Source organism: Bos indicus x Bos taurus, chromosome 25 (assembly GCF_003369695.1).
Source record: "Bos indicus x Bos taurus breed Angus x Brahman F1 hybrid chromosome 25, Bos_hybrid_MaternalHap_v2.0, whole genome shotgun sequence".
Taxonomy (NCBI): Eukaryota; Metazoa; Chordata; class Mammalia; order Artiodactyla; family Bovidae; genus Bos; species Bos indicus x Bos taurus.
In genome coordinates this window covers 22,637,462-22,653,652 of record NC_040100.1, presented here as the reverse complement: position 1 = coordinate 22,653,652, position 16,191 = coordinate 22,637,462, and the positions used below count along the sequence as shown (strand labels likewise).

Below are 16,191 nucleotides of genomic sequence, written 5' to 3'. Positions count from 1 at the left end.
TCCATGGAATTTCCCAGGCAAGCATACTGGAGTAAGTTGCCATTTTCTTCTCCGGGGGATCTTCCCGACCCAGGGATTGAACCCACGTCTCCTACATTGCAGGTAGGTTCTTTACCCGTGAGCCACCTGGGAAATTTCATTATTTTATCAATTGAGGGACGGAGGAGCCTGGTGGGCTGCCGTCTATGGGGTCGCACAGAGTCGGACACGACTGAAGCGACTTAGCAGCAGCAACAGCAGCAGCAGAAGCAATAATACCTCGGTATCTAGACTACATCTTGTACCCAGATCTTGTTTCCTTATACCATTCTCCAAAAAAGGGCCCATGACGCCTAAGATAAACGGCAAACTCTGGAACAGGAAACATGTGAGATGAACCTGGAGCATCTTTTGGTGCCACAAAGTGAGAAGTGTTTAAAAACAACCACCACGCAATGATGGAGGTATTTCAAAGGACACCTGAGCCAGCTGTAAGAGCTCCCAGTGGCTAAAGATACAACACTTTGAACAAATTATTACTGGATTATGTCCCAAAATGAATATCCAGGAGTCCATAATGGTATAAATAAATTTAGTAAATGAGGGAAGAGACCAATTTCTTTGTATAGTATTTCAATTAACTGATGTAAACATTTCACCCTTAATATCACAACTCCACATTACTATATATAAAATAGGTAACTAATAAGAACCTACTGCAATAGCACAGGGAACTCTACTCAGTACTCTGCAATGACCTACGTGGGAATAGAATCTGAAAAAGAGTGGATATATGTGTACGTATAATTGATTCACCTTGCCCTATAGCAAACAGTGACACAATGTTGTAAATCAACTAGACTCCAATAAAAAAAATTTTTTTTAAGTGTATACAGTGACTTCATTCCAAAGCATACAGTACTGGGGTGGGGGGGTGACTTTCCAATGGAGAAACCCGCAAATAAGACCTCAGCCAGGTGATCAAGGTTAACATCAACAGGAACAAGTCATGTGGATAATGTGTACTTTTTTTTTTAGCCACACTTGGGGGATATTAGTTCCCCACCAAGGATAGAGCCTGCCACCCCCTGCACTGGAAGGGCAGAGTCCTAACCACTGGACCTCCACAGAAGTCCTGATAGACTGTACTCTTGATGTGGAAGAGAATGGCGCTTTACCTCTGCGGTCTTCCTTTCAAAATCCCTTAAGATTCTAAGTCCCCAAATCCTAATTATGAAAAGAAATCAAAGTAATTGAGAAACTTTCTACTTTGAAAGTTTGAAAGCCTTACTCAGAACTCGGGGGTCATCAAAAACAAGGAAAGTTTAAGAAGCTGTCACAGCCAACAGAAGTCAAAGGAGATATAATGACTAAATGTAATCTCTGAGGGATCAGCTTCCTCATGCTGCTTAATAATCAGGTATAATGGAAGAAAGTTCAGTGGCTGTGAACTTCGTGCGTGTCAAGACCTGCCCTGTTCCTCTTCAGCCTCAGGTTGATCTTCCTGTTTTCGTGTCCGACTCTTTGCAACCCCATGAACTGTAGCCCAGCCAGGCTCCTCTGTCCATGGAGTGTCCCAGGCACAAATACTGGAGCAGGTTGCCATTTCCTTCTCCAGGGGATCTTCCCGACCCAGGGATTGAACCCGTGTCTCTTTCATCTCCTGCATTGGCAGGCAGATTCTTTACCACTGAGCCACCTAGAAAGCCCAATCCAGGACTAAATATTAATAGTAGGCCCTTCATAAATTGTTGTTGAATGAGTAAATAAACAAGCACAAAAACTAGGCAGGAGGTGGATCAGTGAAGCTGGGACCTCTAGGCTGATAAGCCCGGCTGGGGCGGGGATCTCGAGCCCCCAGACCCTCCGTAAGGTCCCCTGACACAGTTTCTACCAACAGGGATTTATGGAGTCAGCCTGAGCTCTCTGCAGACCAGAGAGGCCAGAAAGGGACCCTTCCTAAGTGAAGTCTTGATTAAAATCCCCACCACATAATCTCTGTCGCTGAAAGGTAAAGATGCCCACTCCCTGGGCCTCAGGCTTTGAAGCCTTAAACCAAAGGTGCAGTCTGATGAGAGCTTCTTAAAGTATCTCAGATGCTTTACTATGAAAATAGGGAGACATTTTCGTACTTCTAGGTAGCAGGATTCTTGGGTTTGTGTATTAGGCTAACGGAGTGAGGTGCCCCGAGCTGCTGTTTCCTCCTTTCCCCCTCCCTTCCTCATTCCATTTTTAAAAAAGAAAAAAGAGCGTCAGAAGGTTAAAAAACAAACACACACCAAAAAAAATGCTAAGAGTAACTGGGAGAGGATGATTCAGAAATTGAAAAAGTGAAACCCACAAGGTGTGGCAGCGGTGGGATTCGAACCCACGCCATCGAAATGACTGGAGCCTAAATCCAGCGCCTTAGACCACTCGGCCACGCTACCTCCCGCTCACAACGTCTTCCACACGTACTATATTAGTCTCATGACGCGGCGCCTCGCTCTCTACAAACCCCGCCTCCATTGTTCTACGTTTGCCAGATATCAGCCTGGCGTCTCTGGCGCCAGTTTCCACGTACTCACCTCGTGGCTTCCTTCTGGGCTTCGGAATCGGAGTGCTCTCGTTATCCGCAGTAGTAAATACAGTCGGGACGCAGCATTAAAAAGGAAAAAAAGGAGTTCCAAAATGCTAATAGTCAATCGTCATCTGTTTGCGTTTGGGTTTCCGTGAGGCGGCATACTGCCTACGACCACGTGGGGGCAGTGTTGCACTGGCGCTTGCTCAGGGCCAAGCTGCAGATCCGCGCGGCACCCAGTTTTCGGGGAACTAAGGGTCCCCATCCTGCGGACTCTCTAGTCCTTCTGCAGGCTTGGGCGGCCCCATGGCCTGGCACTTGCCACTGTGATTCCAGGAAGGAATATCACTGAACGCTTTTACAGATCATTGACTTGTGTAGGCTCCCTCGGTCATCACGAGTATCCACTTTGTTTTACAGAACGGGGAACTGAGGCTCAGAGAGGCTAAAAATTTTGTGTTAGCTGCCCCAGGTAGAGCCAGCATTCCTGACGCTTCCAAGATCCAGTGTTCTCCACGTAGAAGACTATTTTCAGTGAGATATTAAAAACACTGTAGCCTTTTCTGCCTCTACTGCCGCCATGGAGCCGGTGAAAAAGCCTGTGGGGAAGCGCGTCAACAAAAAAAGTAGCAGATCCTGTCCTAAATTTACCTTGAACTGTACCAACCCTGGAGAAGATGGAATCAAGGATGCTGCCAATTTTGAGTAGTTTTTTTTCAGGAAAGAATCTAAGTGAATGGGAAAGCTGGGAATCCTGGTGGAGGGGTTGTAACAATAGAAGAAGCAAAGCAAAATTATTGTAATTCTGCCTTTTTCCAAAAGGTATTTGAAATATCTCACCAAAAATATTTGAAGAATAATCTACGTGCTTGGTTATGTCTAGTTGCTAAAAGCGAAGTTACAAATTGCTACTTACAGATTAATCAAAAATGAAGAGGAGAAAGATGAGGACCAAAACTCAATTATCTGAAATATTTTGTGTAAGATCTTGAATACATATTGGGAACCAAAATGGTGGTTTTCCTTATAAAAATAAAATGCAGTAAATTCAGAGCAAATACATCACACATCAACTTCCAGTTCCTGCCACCCAGAATTCGTTTTGTTCAACTCTTCTGAAAGATCACCCAGTGTGGCCACAAGGAGGAAGCAGAGATCTCTTTGGGTAAAGTGAGTGACCGTGTTAGCTGCTCAGTTGTGTCCCACTCTTTGGGACCCCATAGACTGTAGCCCACCAGGCTCCTCTGTCCATGCGTGGAATTCTCCAGGCAAGAATATTAAGAGTGGGTAGCCATTCCTTTCTCCAGGGGATCATCCTGACCTAGGGACCCAACCTAGGTCTACCTGCCTTGCAGGCAGTCTTTACCATCTGAGCCACCAGAGAAGCCCCTCTTTGAGTAATCCCCCAACAAATGAGTCAAAGTCTTCTCCAGTAGTTGCACCATTTGCTAGCAGGAACTGTAGCAGTGAAGAACAAACCTGACTCCATATTGAATCTATTCCTTTAGCTCTAACCTTTGTGTTCTGTCGCCTGTACTCAGTCACAATGGCTCTGCATCTTTGTAAAAGGTTGCTGCCTACAACCCAAAATATACAGGATATCCCCTTCTCAAGGCTCTGATCTTTAAAGGTATAACATGCTTCCATTCATAAGGCAAGAGAAAGTTGCAGAACAGAGAATAACATTTGTCCTGTTGGAGGTTTATGGGAACTTTTTGACTTGACCCACATGAACAATTGTAAGAACAAAGGATTCTGGTGCCAAGAAATTTGCAACAACCAGCCATCCCCCGCCTCCTCTTTTAGGATAAAAGAAACCTGAATTCTAACTCGAATAAGGTGGTTCTTTGGAACACTCATCCACCGTCTTCTCTGCTGCTACTGCTAAGTCACTTCAGTCGTGGCCGACTCTGTGCGACCCCATAGACGGCAACCCACCAGGCTCCCCTGTCCCTGGGATTCTCCAGGCAAGAACACTGGAGTGGGTTGCCATTTCCTTCTCCAATGCATGAAAGTGAAAAGTGAAAGTGAAGTCCCTCAGTCGTGTCCAACCCTCAGCGACCCCATGGACTGCAGCCTACCAGGCTCCTCCATCCATGGGATTTTCCAGGCAAGAGTACTGGAGTGGGGTGCCATTGCCTTCTTCAGTCTTCTCTGCCTGCGGGCTTTCCAAATAAAGTTGCTGTTCCTTGGCCCAGAACCTCCTCTCTCGATTTATTGGCCTGTTGTGTGTGTGAGCAGTATGAACTTGGACTCCATGACACACCCCTAGCCCTTCCCACTCTCTCTCTCTCTCTCTCATAATTCAAGTGAGCATTTATCCAGCACCTCCTAGACCAGATAAGGCAAAAATCAGGTCTTCTGGAAGAAAAGCTGTTTCCAGAGCTGCCTCAGAACCCTCATGCCAGTTGCTTCAACAGAACAAAAATCCAGTGCGAGCAAGGCTATGACTTATCTGCTCCAGTGAGCAGGCCTGACTCCCTGCAGGCCTCTGCAGAAGTGCTGACTCAGCTTCCCTGGTGAGTTCTGCCTTAAGGGTGAGTCTGGGAGGACAGTTCCTACGCAAAACCCAGGCCCAGGCAGGCAAGGGTGGGGAGGCCTTGGAAACCAGGGCAACTGGACTCTGTTTATCTTTTGCTTTTTTTTTTTTTAAGTGACAGTTAAAAATAACTTTTGCTAAAGCAATAAATACGTGTTTCTTATAGAAACTCGAGGCTAAAAAAGAAAAGCGCAAATAAAAGAATAAAATCATCTTTAATTTCTCCACATAGTTAAACTCTGCCAACACTTCAGTAAAGAAAGGTGCTTTTTTGTCTTTTTAAATGTGAAATATAATGTAATGCATGCTCATTGTAAATTTTTTTCAAATGTCAAATCTGTATAAAGTTAAAGGGAAGTTCTCTTCCTCACCACGTCCCTCCTTCGAAACCAAATCCCACAACTCATTGTAATGAGTAACAGTTTAGCTGTATCCTGCTAGATCTTTTCCTATGCAGTGAAAAAAGTAAAAGTGTTAGTCATGTCCATCTTCTGTGACTCCATGGACTATATAGCCCACCAGGATTCTCTGCGGAGAAGGCACTGGCAACCCACTCCAGGACTCTAGCCTGGAAAATCCCATGGACAGAGGAGCCTGGTGGGCTGCAGTCCATGGGGTCACTAAGAGTCGGGCACGACTGAGCGACTTCACTTTCACTTTTCACTCTCATGCATTGGAGAATGAAATGGCAACCCACTCCAGTGTTCTTGCCTGGAAAGTCCCAGGGATGGAGGAGCCTGGTGGGTGGCCGTCTGTGGGGTCACACAGAGTCAGACACGACTGACGTGACTTAGCAGTAGCAGCAGGATTCTCTGTCCGTGGAATTCTCCAGGCAAGAACACTGGAGTGAGTAACCATTCACTTCTCCAGGGGACCAACCCAGGGATTGAACCTGGGTCTCCTGCATTGCATGCAGACTCTTTACAGCCTGAACCACGAGGAAAGCCTGTAACAGTACCGGGGCAAACGTATCTAAAGGTCCACACATGCCCCACCTAGTCCTGGAGTTTGCCTTGTGCAAGAGAAAGAAAGACACTGTCCAAAAGATAGAAGAGTAGTCATTTCATAGCTTCTGCTAGTCTTTCTGTAGCTACAGGTAGGTCATTGAATGGCCCTGTGATGGCTTTGTACACAGAAGGCCCTACACCTCCTGAGCCAGGGAGGACTTCCAAGGATTTTTTTTTTAAGTTTCTGCTTAAAAGCATCCCATTGTGGCTCCGGGGGGTGGGGTGAGGGGGATGTAGGGGATGAATAGATGAAGGGTTTTTAAGACAGTGAAGCTGCTCTGTATGATACTAAACATAACACTTGATGAATGTCACTGTAAATTAGACCAAACTCATAGAATGTACGGGACTTCCCAAGTGACACAGTGATAAAGAATCCACCTGCCAATGCAGGAGATGCAAGAGATGTGATTCCATCCCTGCGTTGGGAAGATCCCCTGGAGTAGGAAATGGCAACCCACTCCACTATTCTTGCCTGGAGAATCCCATGGACAGAGGAGCCTGATGGGCTAGCCCCAGCAGGCTACAGTCCATGGGGTTGCAACTTGCAAAGAGTCAGACATGACTGAGCACTCGTACACATAGAAGGTATACAGCCAAGAGTGAATTCTAATATAAACTGTGGACTCTACCTGACTGTGATGTGTCAGTGTAGGTTCATTAATTGTAACACATGGTGGGGGATGTTGATACTGGGGGAGGCTATTCTTGTCTTGTGTGGGGGCAGGACGGATACAGGAAATCTCCTGTACCTTCCATTCAGTTCCACTGTGAACCTAAAACTGCTCTATAACTCCCACGGCCTCCTGTGGACAGGGAATCAGAGCAGCCTGTACTTAGAAGCATTTTGTTTCCATGGCATTTGTGGCTGGAGCGGTTCTCCAACCCTCCCTGAGCCTGTGGGCGGATTACTCACATCCTTTGAAGTGGGGAGCAGCCAGGTACCTAGACTGGGCTAGAGCCCTCTTCCTGGTGAGCTCTCTTCTGAGTCACACCCTGAAGCACCCTGAAGATACCGTGAGCCCTTTTTTGAGGCGAACAGTTTCATCATGATATAATTCACATATCATACAAGACCCCTCTTTAAAGCGTATAGCTCATTGTTAAGTATACTCACATAATTATGCAACCATCCCCACAATCAATTTTAAGATATTTTCATCTAAAAAGGAACACCTGTTAGTAGTCACTCTCCATTCCCCACAAACTCCCTTCCCAGCCCCTCAGGCAACCACTAATCTGCCTTCCATCTCAAAGGATTTCCTTATTCTGGCCATTTCATATAAATGAAATCGTATATCTGTTGCCTTTTGTGTCTGGCTCCTTTCACTTAGCATGTTGTTTTTAAGTTTTATTCATGTTTTAGCATTTATCAGTACTTCACTCCTTTTTATTGCTGAATAATGTGCCCCATTTTAATTATCCATTCATTGGTTGATGGACATTTGGTTGTCTTCACCTTTCTCCTATTATGAATAATGCTGCTGTGAACATTTTTACAGGTTTTTGTGCAGACATATATTTTCATTTCTCCTGGATATATACTGGGGAGTGGAATTCCTACGTTATATGGTCACCCCATGCTTAATTTTTTTGAGAAACTGTCAAGCGGTTTTCCATTTTCCTGCTTGCAGTGAATGAGTTTCCCAGTTTCTTCACATCCTTGCCGGCACTTGTTATCTGACTTTTGATTATAGCCATCCTAGCAGATTAGGTTTTGAGTTGCATTTTTCCAATGACTAATGATGTTGAGGATGTTCTCATGTGCTTATTAGCCATTTGTATATCTTCTTTGTAGAACTGTCTGTTCCAATCTTTAACCCATTTTGAAATTGAGTTATCTTTTTATTATTTGAGTTATGAGTTCTTTATATATTCTAGCTATAAATCCCTCATCAGATATATGATTTATGAATATTTTCTCCCATTCTCTGAATTGTTTTTTTACTTTCTTGATGATATTTTTTGCATCCTGTGGGTTAGTGAGTCCCGTGATTACTCTGCTGGAGGGAAAGAGAGGGGGAAAAAAATCCTGGGGGCAGGGAGAGGGGCTTTTCTAATACAAGTGGGGATTTTGTCCTTCAGTGCTTGGACAGGAGATGTTTGTCCACATGAGAGAAGAAAGGGCAGGCTTCAGTACATGGAGTGAGGCTTGGAACTAGAGTGCGCCAAGAAACACTGTGAGCGGTTTATTTTTCCTCTTGGATACTATCAAAATGAGGGTACAGTTTCATTTTTATCCTCCTGTGTTTAATTCTGTTATTCCACACTCTTCAGTAAAGTCCGAACAGCTTTATGTGGTGGTTAACTGGGGTGATTAAGGATCAAGTTAAAACCAAGAATGATCTGGTTCTCATCACCTTGCTTCTGGGTCCCGGGCACCTGAAGCTCATGGAAATGATACCTTCAGTGCCGACTCTTTGCGACCCCGTGGACTATAGCCCGCCAGGCTCCTCTGTCCATGGGATTCTCCAAGCAAGAATACTGGAGTGGGTTGCCATTTCCTACTCTAGGGGATCTTCCTACTCCAGGGGATCAAACCCGCATTTCTGCATTGAAAGTTGGATTCTCCACCGCTGGAGCCACCTGGGAAGCCTTCAGAGTGCAACTCAAATGTCATCTCATCAGAGAATCCTTTCTGACTGCATTTGCCTTTATAATCTCTTATTGCCCCTTATAATTCTCTCTCATAGCACACCCTGCAGTTTGTATTGGGAATCATGACTGCTTAATTGCTTTAAGAACAAATACCCACAGATAAATAACAAGGATAGCACAAGAACTATATTCAATATTTTATAATAACTGATAATAGAAAAGAATGTGAAAAAGAATATATATATATATATCACTTTGCTGTACACTTGAAACTAACACAATTTTTACACAAAGTGATTCAGTTACACACACATATATATATTATTTTTCAGATTGTTTCTCTATTTTATATATAGTAGTGTATATCTGTAAATTCCTAATTTATCCCTTTCCTCTTTGGTAACCTTTATGAAAAGGCAAAATGATAGGCTACTGAAAGAGGAACTCCCCAGGTAGGTAAGTGCCCAGTATGCTACTGGAGATCAGTGGAGAAATAACTCCAGAAAGAATGAAGGGATGGAGCAAAAGCAAAAACAATAGCCAGTTGTGGATGTGACTGGTGATAGAAGCAAGGTCCAGCCCCCAGGAAACCACTAATCTGCCTTCCATCTCAAAGGATTTCCTTATTTTGGCCATTCCGTATAAATGAAATCATATATCTGTTGCCTTTTGTGTCTGGCTTCTTTCACTTAGCATGTTGTTTTTAAGTTTTATCCATGTTTTAGCATATATCAGTACTTCACTCCTTTTTATTGCTGTAAAGAGCAATATTGCATAGGAACCTGGAATGTCAGGTCCATGAATCAAGGCAAACTGGAAGTGGTCAAACAAGAGATAGCAAGAGTGAACATCGACATTCTAGGAATCAGCGAACTAAAATGGACTGGAATGAGTGAATTTAACTCAGATGACCATTATATCTACTACTGTGGGCAGGAATCCCTCAGAAGAAATGGGGTAGCCATCATGGTCAACAAAAGAATCCGAAATGCAGTACTTGGATGCAATCTCAAAAATGACAGAATGATCTTTGTTCATTTCCAAGGCAAACCATTCAATATCACAGTAATCCAAGCCTATGCCCCAACCAGTAACCCTGAAGTTGAACAGCTCTATGAAGACCTACAAGACCTTTTAGAACTAACACCCAAAAAAGATGTCCTTTTCATTATAGGGGACTGGAATGCAAAAGTAGGAAGTCAAGAAACACCTGGAATAACAGGCAAATTTGGCCTTGGAATACGGAATGAAGCAGGGCAAAGGCTAATAGAGTTTTGCCAAGAGAACGCACTGGTCATAGCAAACACCCTCTTCCAACAACACAAAAGAAGACTCTACACATGGACATCACCAGATGGTCAACACCAAAATCAGATTGATTATATTCTTTGCAGCCAAAGATGGAGAAGCTCTATACAGTCAGCAAAAACAAGACCGGGAGCTGACTGTGGCTCAGATCACGAACTCCTTACTGCCAAATTCAGACTGAAATTGAAGAAAGTAGGGAAAACCACTAGACCATTCAGTGGTTTTAAATCATATCATAAATCAAATCCCTTATGATTATACAGTGGAAATGAGAAATAGATTTAAGGGACTAGATCTGATAGACAGAGTGCCTGATGAACTATGGACGGAGGTTCGTGACATTGTACAGGAGACAGGGATCAAGACCATCCCCATGGAAAAGAAATGCGAAAAAGCAAAATGGCTGTCTGAGGAGGCCTTACAAATAGCTGTGAAAAGAAGAGAAGCAAAAAGCAAAGGAGAAAAGGAAAGATATAAACATCTGAATGCAGAGTTCCAAAGAATAGCAAGAAGAGATAAGAAAGACTTCTTCAGCGATCTATGCAAAGAAATAGAGGAAAACAACAGAATGGGAAAGACTAGAGATCTCTTCAAGAAAATTAGAGATACCAAGGGAACATTTCATGCAAAGATGGGCTCGATAAAGGACAGAAATGGTATGGACCTAACAGAAGCAGAAGATATTAAGAAGAGGTGGCAAGAATACACAGAAGAACTGTACAAAAAAGAGCTTCATGACCCAGATAATCATGATGGTGTGATCACTCACCTGGAGCCAGACATGCTGGAATGTGAAGTCAAGTGGGCCTTAGAAAGCATCACTACAAACAAAGCTAGTGGAGGTGATGAAATTCCAGTTGAGCTCTTTCAAATCCTGAAAGATGATGCTTTGAAAGTGCTGCACTCAATATGCTAGCAAATTTGGAAAACTCAGCAGTGGCCACAGGACTGGGAAAGGTCCGTTTTCATTCCAATCCCAAAGAAAGGCAATTCCAAAGAATGCTCAAACTACCGCACAATTGCACCCATCTCACACGCTAGTAAAGTAATGCTTAAAATTCTCCAAGCCAGGCTTCAGCAATACGTGAACCATGAACTTCCAGATATTCAACCTGATTTTAGAAAAGGCAGAGGAACCAGAGATCAAATTGCCAACATCCGCTGGATCATGGAAAAAGCAAGAGAGTTCCAGAAAAACATCTATTTCTGCTTTATTGACTATGCCAAAGCCTTTGACTGTGTGGATCACAATAAACTGTGGAAAATTCTGAAAGAGATGGGAATACCAGACCAGGTATTCCCTGGCAGATACCAGATCTGCCTCTTGAGAACCTATATGCAAGTCAGGAAGCAATAGTTAGAACTGGACATGGAACAACAGACTGGATCCAAATAGGAAAAGGAGCATGTCAAGGATATATATTGTCACCCTGCTTATTTAACTTATATGCAGAGTACATCATGAGAAACGCTGTGCTAGAAGGAGCACAAGCTGGAATCAAGATTGCCAGGAGAAATATCAATAACCTCAGATATGCAGATGACACTACCCTTATGGCAGAAAGTGAAGAGGAACTCAAAAGCCTCTTGATGAAAGTGAAAGTGGAGAGTGAAAAAGTTGGCTTAAAGCTCAACATTCAGAAAACAAAGATCATGGCATCTGGTCCCATCACTTCATGGGAAATAGATGGGGAAACAGTGGAAACAGTGTCAGACTTTATTTTTCTGGGCTCCAAAATCACTACAGATGGTGACTGCAGCCATGAAATTAAAAGACACTTACTCCTTGGAAGGAAAGTTATGACCAACCTAGATAGCATATTCAAAAGCAGAGACTACTTTGCCAACAAAGGTCTGTTTAGTCAAGGCTATGGTTTTTCCAGTGGTCATGTATGGATGTGAGAACTGGACTGTGAAGAAGGCTGAGCGCTGAAGAATTGATGCTTTTGAACTGTGGTGTTGGAGAAGACTCTTGAGAGTCCCTTGGACTGCAAGGAGATCCAACCAGTCCATGCTAAAGGAGATCAGTCCTGGGTGTTCATTGGAAGGACTGATGCTGAAGCTGAAACTGCAATACTTTGGCCACTTCATGCGAAAAGCTGGCTCTTTGGAAAAGACCCTGATGCTGGGAGGGACTGGGGGCAGGAGGAGACGGGGACGACAGAGGATGAGATGGATGGATGGCATCACTGACTCAATGGACATGAGTTTGGGTAAACTCCGGGAGTTGGTGATGGACAGGGAGGCCTGGCGTGCTGCGGTTCATTGGGTCACAAAGAGTCGGACACGACTGAGCGACTGAACTGAACTGAACTGAACCTTAGATATGTTTTCTATGTTTGTGTGTCTATTTCTGTTTTGTAAATAAGTTCGTTTGTACAATTTTTTTTTTTTAGGTTCAACATGTAAGTGATATCATATGTTTGTCTTTCTCTGACTTACTTCACTTAGTATGATAATCTCCAGATCCATCCATATTGCTTCAAATGGCATTATTTCATTCTTTATTATGGCTGAGTAATAATCCATTACATATGTATATATATGAAAAGTGAAAGTGTTACTCACTCAGTCTTGTTCAACTCTTTGTGACCCCGTGGACTGTAGCCCACCAGGCTCCTCTGTCCATGCAATTCTCCAGACAAGTACACTGGAGTAGGTAGCCATTCCCTCCTTCAGAGGATCTTCCAGACAAGACCCGGGGATGGAACCCGGGTCTCTGGCATTGCAGGAGGATTCTTTACCATCTGAGCCACCAGGAAAGCCCATATGTGTGTGTACGTATACACACACCACATCTTCTTTATCCATTCATCTGCTGATGGACACTTAGATTACTTCAAAGAGATTCTCTTTTAAAATGGCTGCTATAAAAAACCCAAATTAGTATCTCATTGGCTTGACTTGGGTCACATTCTCTTCCCAGAACCAATGAACGGGGCAAAAGGGATGGAATATACTGACTGACCAGGTCTAGTCATGTGTCCAATCTTAGAGCCAGGAGAGTGGAGAGGGCTGTTCTCATGAACTGAGAATAGGGTGTACTGATTCCTTAAAGACAAAACATGCTCATACACCAAAGAGAGGAAAAAAGAAGCCAAATTTTGTCCAGAGCCACAGAGCTATAAGTAGAGCAGTCTTTTTTTTTTTTTTGGCCTTTCTTTGGGCTTGAACAGACTAGCTCAGACTCTGTTCTTGTTCAGCTTTCTCGTGGTTAAAATTTCCAGGTATAATTTTTTTATGCTGAAAGCCAAAGTGTTTTGGGTGACTACTGGAACCAATATTTCAAACAAAAATGATATATATCTTCTAGATCTTGCATTTTCTGAAACTTGTAGTATTTAGGCCAAAGGGTAAAACACTCGATGACCAATGGTTTCAGGACCATTTCTTTTTTTTTCATTCCCTTCACCACCTTATGAGGTACTGCCTGAATGTCACCCTCTCCCCAAGCCTCATAAACTTGTACTACTCCCTACAGAGACCACTGCAGCTGGTAAGTTGAAGGACTTCACTTTCCCAACAGAATCTGAATTTTCAGGGGCCACAAAAACTGAAGTGGCCTTCCCGGGTGGTACAATGATAAAGAATCCTCATGCCAATGCAGGAGACACAAGAGACAGGGGTTTGATCCCTGGGTTGGGAAGATCCCCTAAAATAGGAAATGGCAACCCACTCCAGTATTCTTGCCTGGGAAATCCCATGGAAAGAGGAGCCTGGCAGGCTACAGTCCATAGGGTTGCAAAGAGTTGGACATGTCAAGCAACTGAGCACACACACAAAACTGAAGAGTCAAGACTTATGGACAGGACACTCTAGGGGTTGGTCAATATATACCGAGACCTGGGTCAAAATGTGCAACTTCCTATGTAAATTTGGGAGAGTCACTTAACCTGCCTTAGTCTCCCTGTGTATGAAGTGGGGACAATAAGAGGATTATGACCAGAATCTAAAAAGATAATGTCTATAAAGCAGCAAATTTGGAAAACTCAGCAGTAGCCACAGGACTGGAAAAGGTCAGTTTTCATTCCAATCCCAAAGAAAGGCAATGCCAAAGAATGCTCAAACTACTGTACAATTGCACCCATCTCACACGCTAGTAAAGTAATGCTCAAAATTCTCCAAGCCAGGCTTCAGCAATATGTGAACCGTGAACTTCCTGATGTTCAAGCTGGTTTTAGAAAAGGCAGAGGAACCAGAGATCAAATTGCCAACATCCGCTGGATCATGGAAAAAGCAAGAGAGTTCCAGAAAAACATCTATTTCTGCTTTATTGACTATGCCAAAGCCTTTGACTGTGTGGATCACAATAAACTGTGGAAAGTTCTGAAAGAGATGGGAATACCAGACCACGTGATCTGCCTCTTGAGAAATTTGTATGCAGGTCAGGAAGCAACAGTTAGAACTGGACATGGAACAACAGACTGGATCCAAATAGGAAAAGGAGTACGTTAAGGCTGTATATTGTCACCGGGCTTATTTAACTTATATGCAGAGTACATCATGAGAAACGCTGGACTGGAAGAAACACAAGCTGGAATCAAGATTGCCGGGAGAAATATCAATAACCTCAGATATGCAGATGACACCACCCTTATGGCAGAAAGTGAAGAGGAACTCAAAAGCCTCTTGATGAAAGTGAAAGTAGAGAGTGAAAAAGTTGGCTTAAAGCTCAACATTCAGAAAATGAAGATCATGGCATCCGGTCCCATCACTTCATGGCAAATAGATGGGGAAACAGTGGAAACAGTGTCAGACTTTATTTTTCTGGGCTCCAAAATCACTACAGATGCTGACTGCAGCCGTGAAATTAAAAGACGCTTACTCCTTGGAAGGAAAGTTATGACCAACCTAGATAGCATATTCAAAAGCAGAGACATTACTTTGCCAACAAAGGTCCGTCTAGTCAAGGCTATGGTTTTTCCTGTGGTCATGTATGGATGTGAGAGTTGGACTGTGAAGAAGGTTGAGTGCCGAAGAATTGATGCTTTTGAACTGTGGTGTTGGAAAAGACTCTTGAGAGTCCCTTGGACTGCAAGGAGATCCAACCAGTCCATTCTGAAGGAGATCAGCCCTGGGATTTCTTTGGAAGGAATGATGCTAAAGCTGAAACTCCAGTATTTTGGCCACCTCATGCGAAGAGTTGACTCATTGGAAAAGGCTCTGATGCTGGGAGGGACTGGGGGCAGGAGGAGAAGGGGACGACAGAGGATGAGATGGCTGGATGGCATCGCTGACTCGATGGACGTGAGTCTGAGTGAACTCCGGGAGTTGGTGATGGATAGGGAGGCCTGGCGTGCTGCTATTCACGGGGTCGCAAAGAGTCAGACACGACTGAGCGAGTGATCTGATCTCATCTGATCTGATCACAACTCCAAAAAGGATCATCAAAAAGGCATTGCAAATGACAGGTAGCCCTTGACCACAGGAACATGTTTACAACCTAGTGTTGAATGGATAGGAGAAACAGGTAAGAGTCCACTCTTGTTAGGAAAAATGTAAACACTCCCACAATCATACCTAGATAACCCTGTCTCTCTGTTTCTGGCCTGCCTGCATGCACTTGTTTCTCTGTGTTTGCCTGGGGCCCCTACCTTGGAAATCTTCTGGGCAAGTGTAACTCTATAAGCCTCAGTTTTATGATCTGTACAGTACAGCTACAAAGGTTGACATGAAGATAGTACGAGAAAAAACGCTTGATACATATCACTGTTTTATCTTTTTTTCTGTGCTCCCTGCAGTGGAAGCCCAGAGTCTGAACCACTGGACAACCAGCGAAGTCTTTTATTTCTAAATTTAAGAGTTATAAAATTCTAAAATTTCACTAGAAAAATAGGAAGAATATAATATGAACTTGTTCACAGTGGTTATCATTAGTTTTATTTCCTTTTTTTTCGTTATACTTTTCCATATTTATTCGTTCATTTCCCAGGTATTTATTAAGCACTTGCTAGATGCCAGGCCGGGAAGGATCCCCTGGTGGAGAGCATGACAACCCACGCCTGTATTCTTGCCTGGAGAATCCCATGGACATAGGAGCCTGGCGGGCTACAGTCCACAGGGTCACACAGAGTCGGACATAACTGAAGCAACTTAGCACGCACGCAGATGCCTCTTGCTAAGAGGACTACAGCAACGTACTATACAAATCATTACACAAATAATTGCCATAGTCATACACGCCTAAGTTTTTGCAAAGC

At 43.6% G+C, this 16,191-nt stretch overlaps 1 non-coding gene across 1 annotated transcript; it reads right to left on the bottom strand.

Annotated features, from left to right (window-relative positions):
- Positions 1 to 2,326: 2,326 nt before the first annotated feature.
- Positions 2,327 to 2,408, bottom strand: TRNAL-UAG. Its single transcript has one exon. It is a non-coding gene; the product is annotated as a tRNA-Leu (tRNA).
- Between the last annotated feature and the right edge of the window lie 13,783 nt (positions 2,409 to 16,191).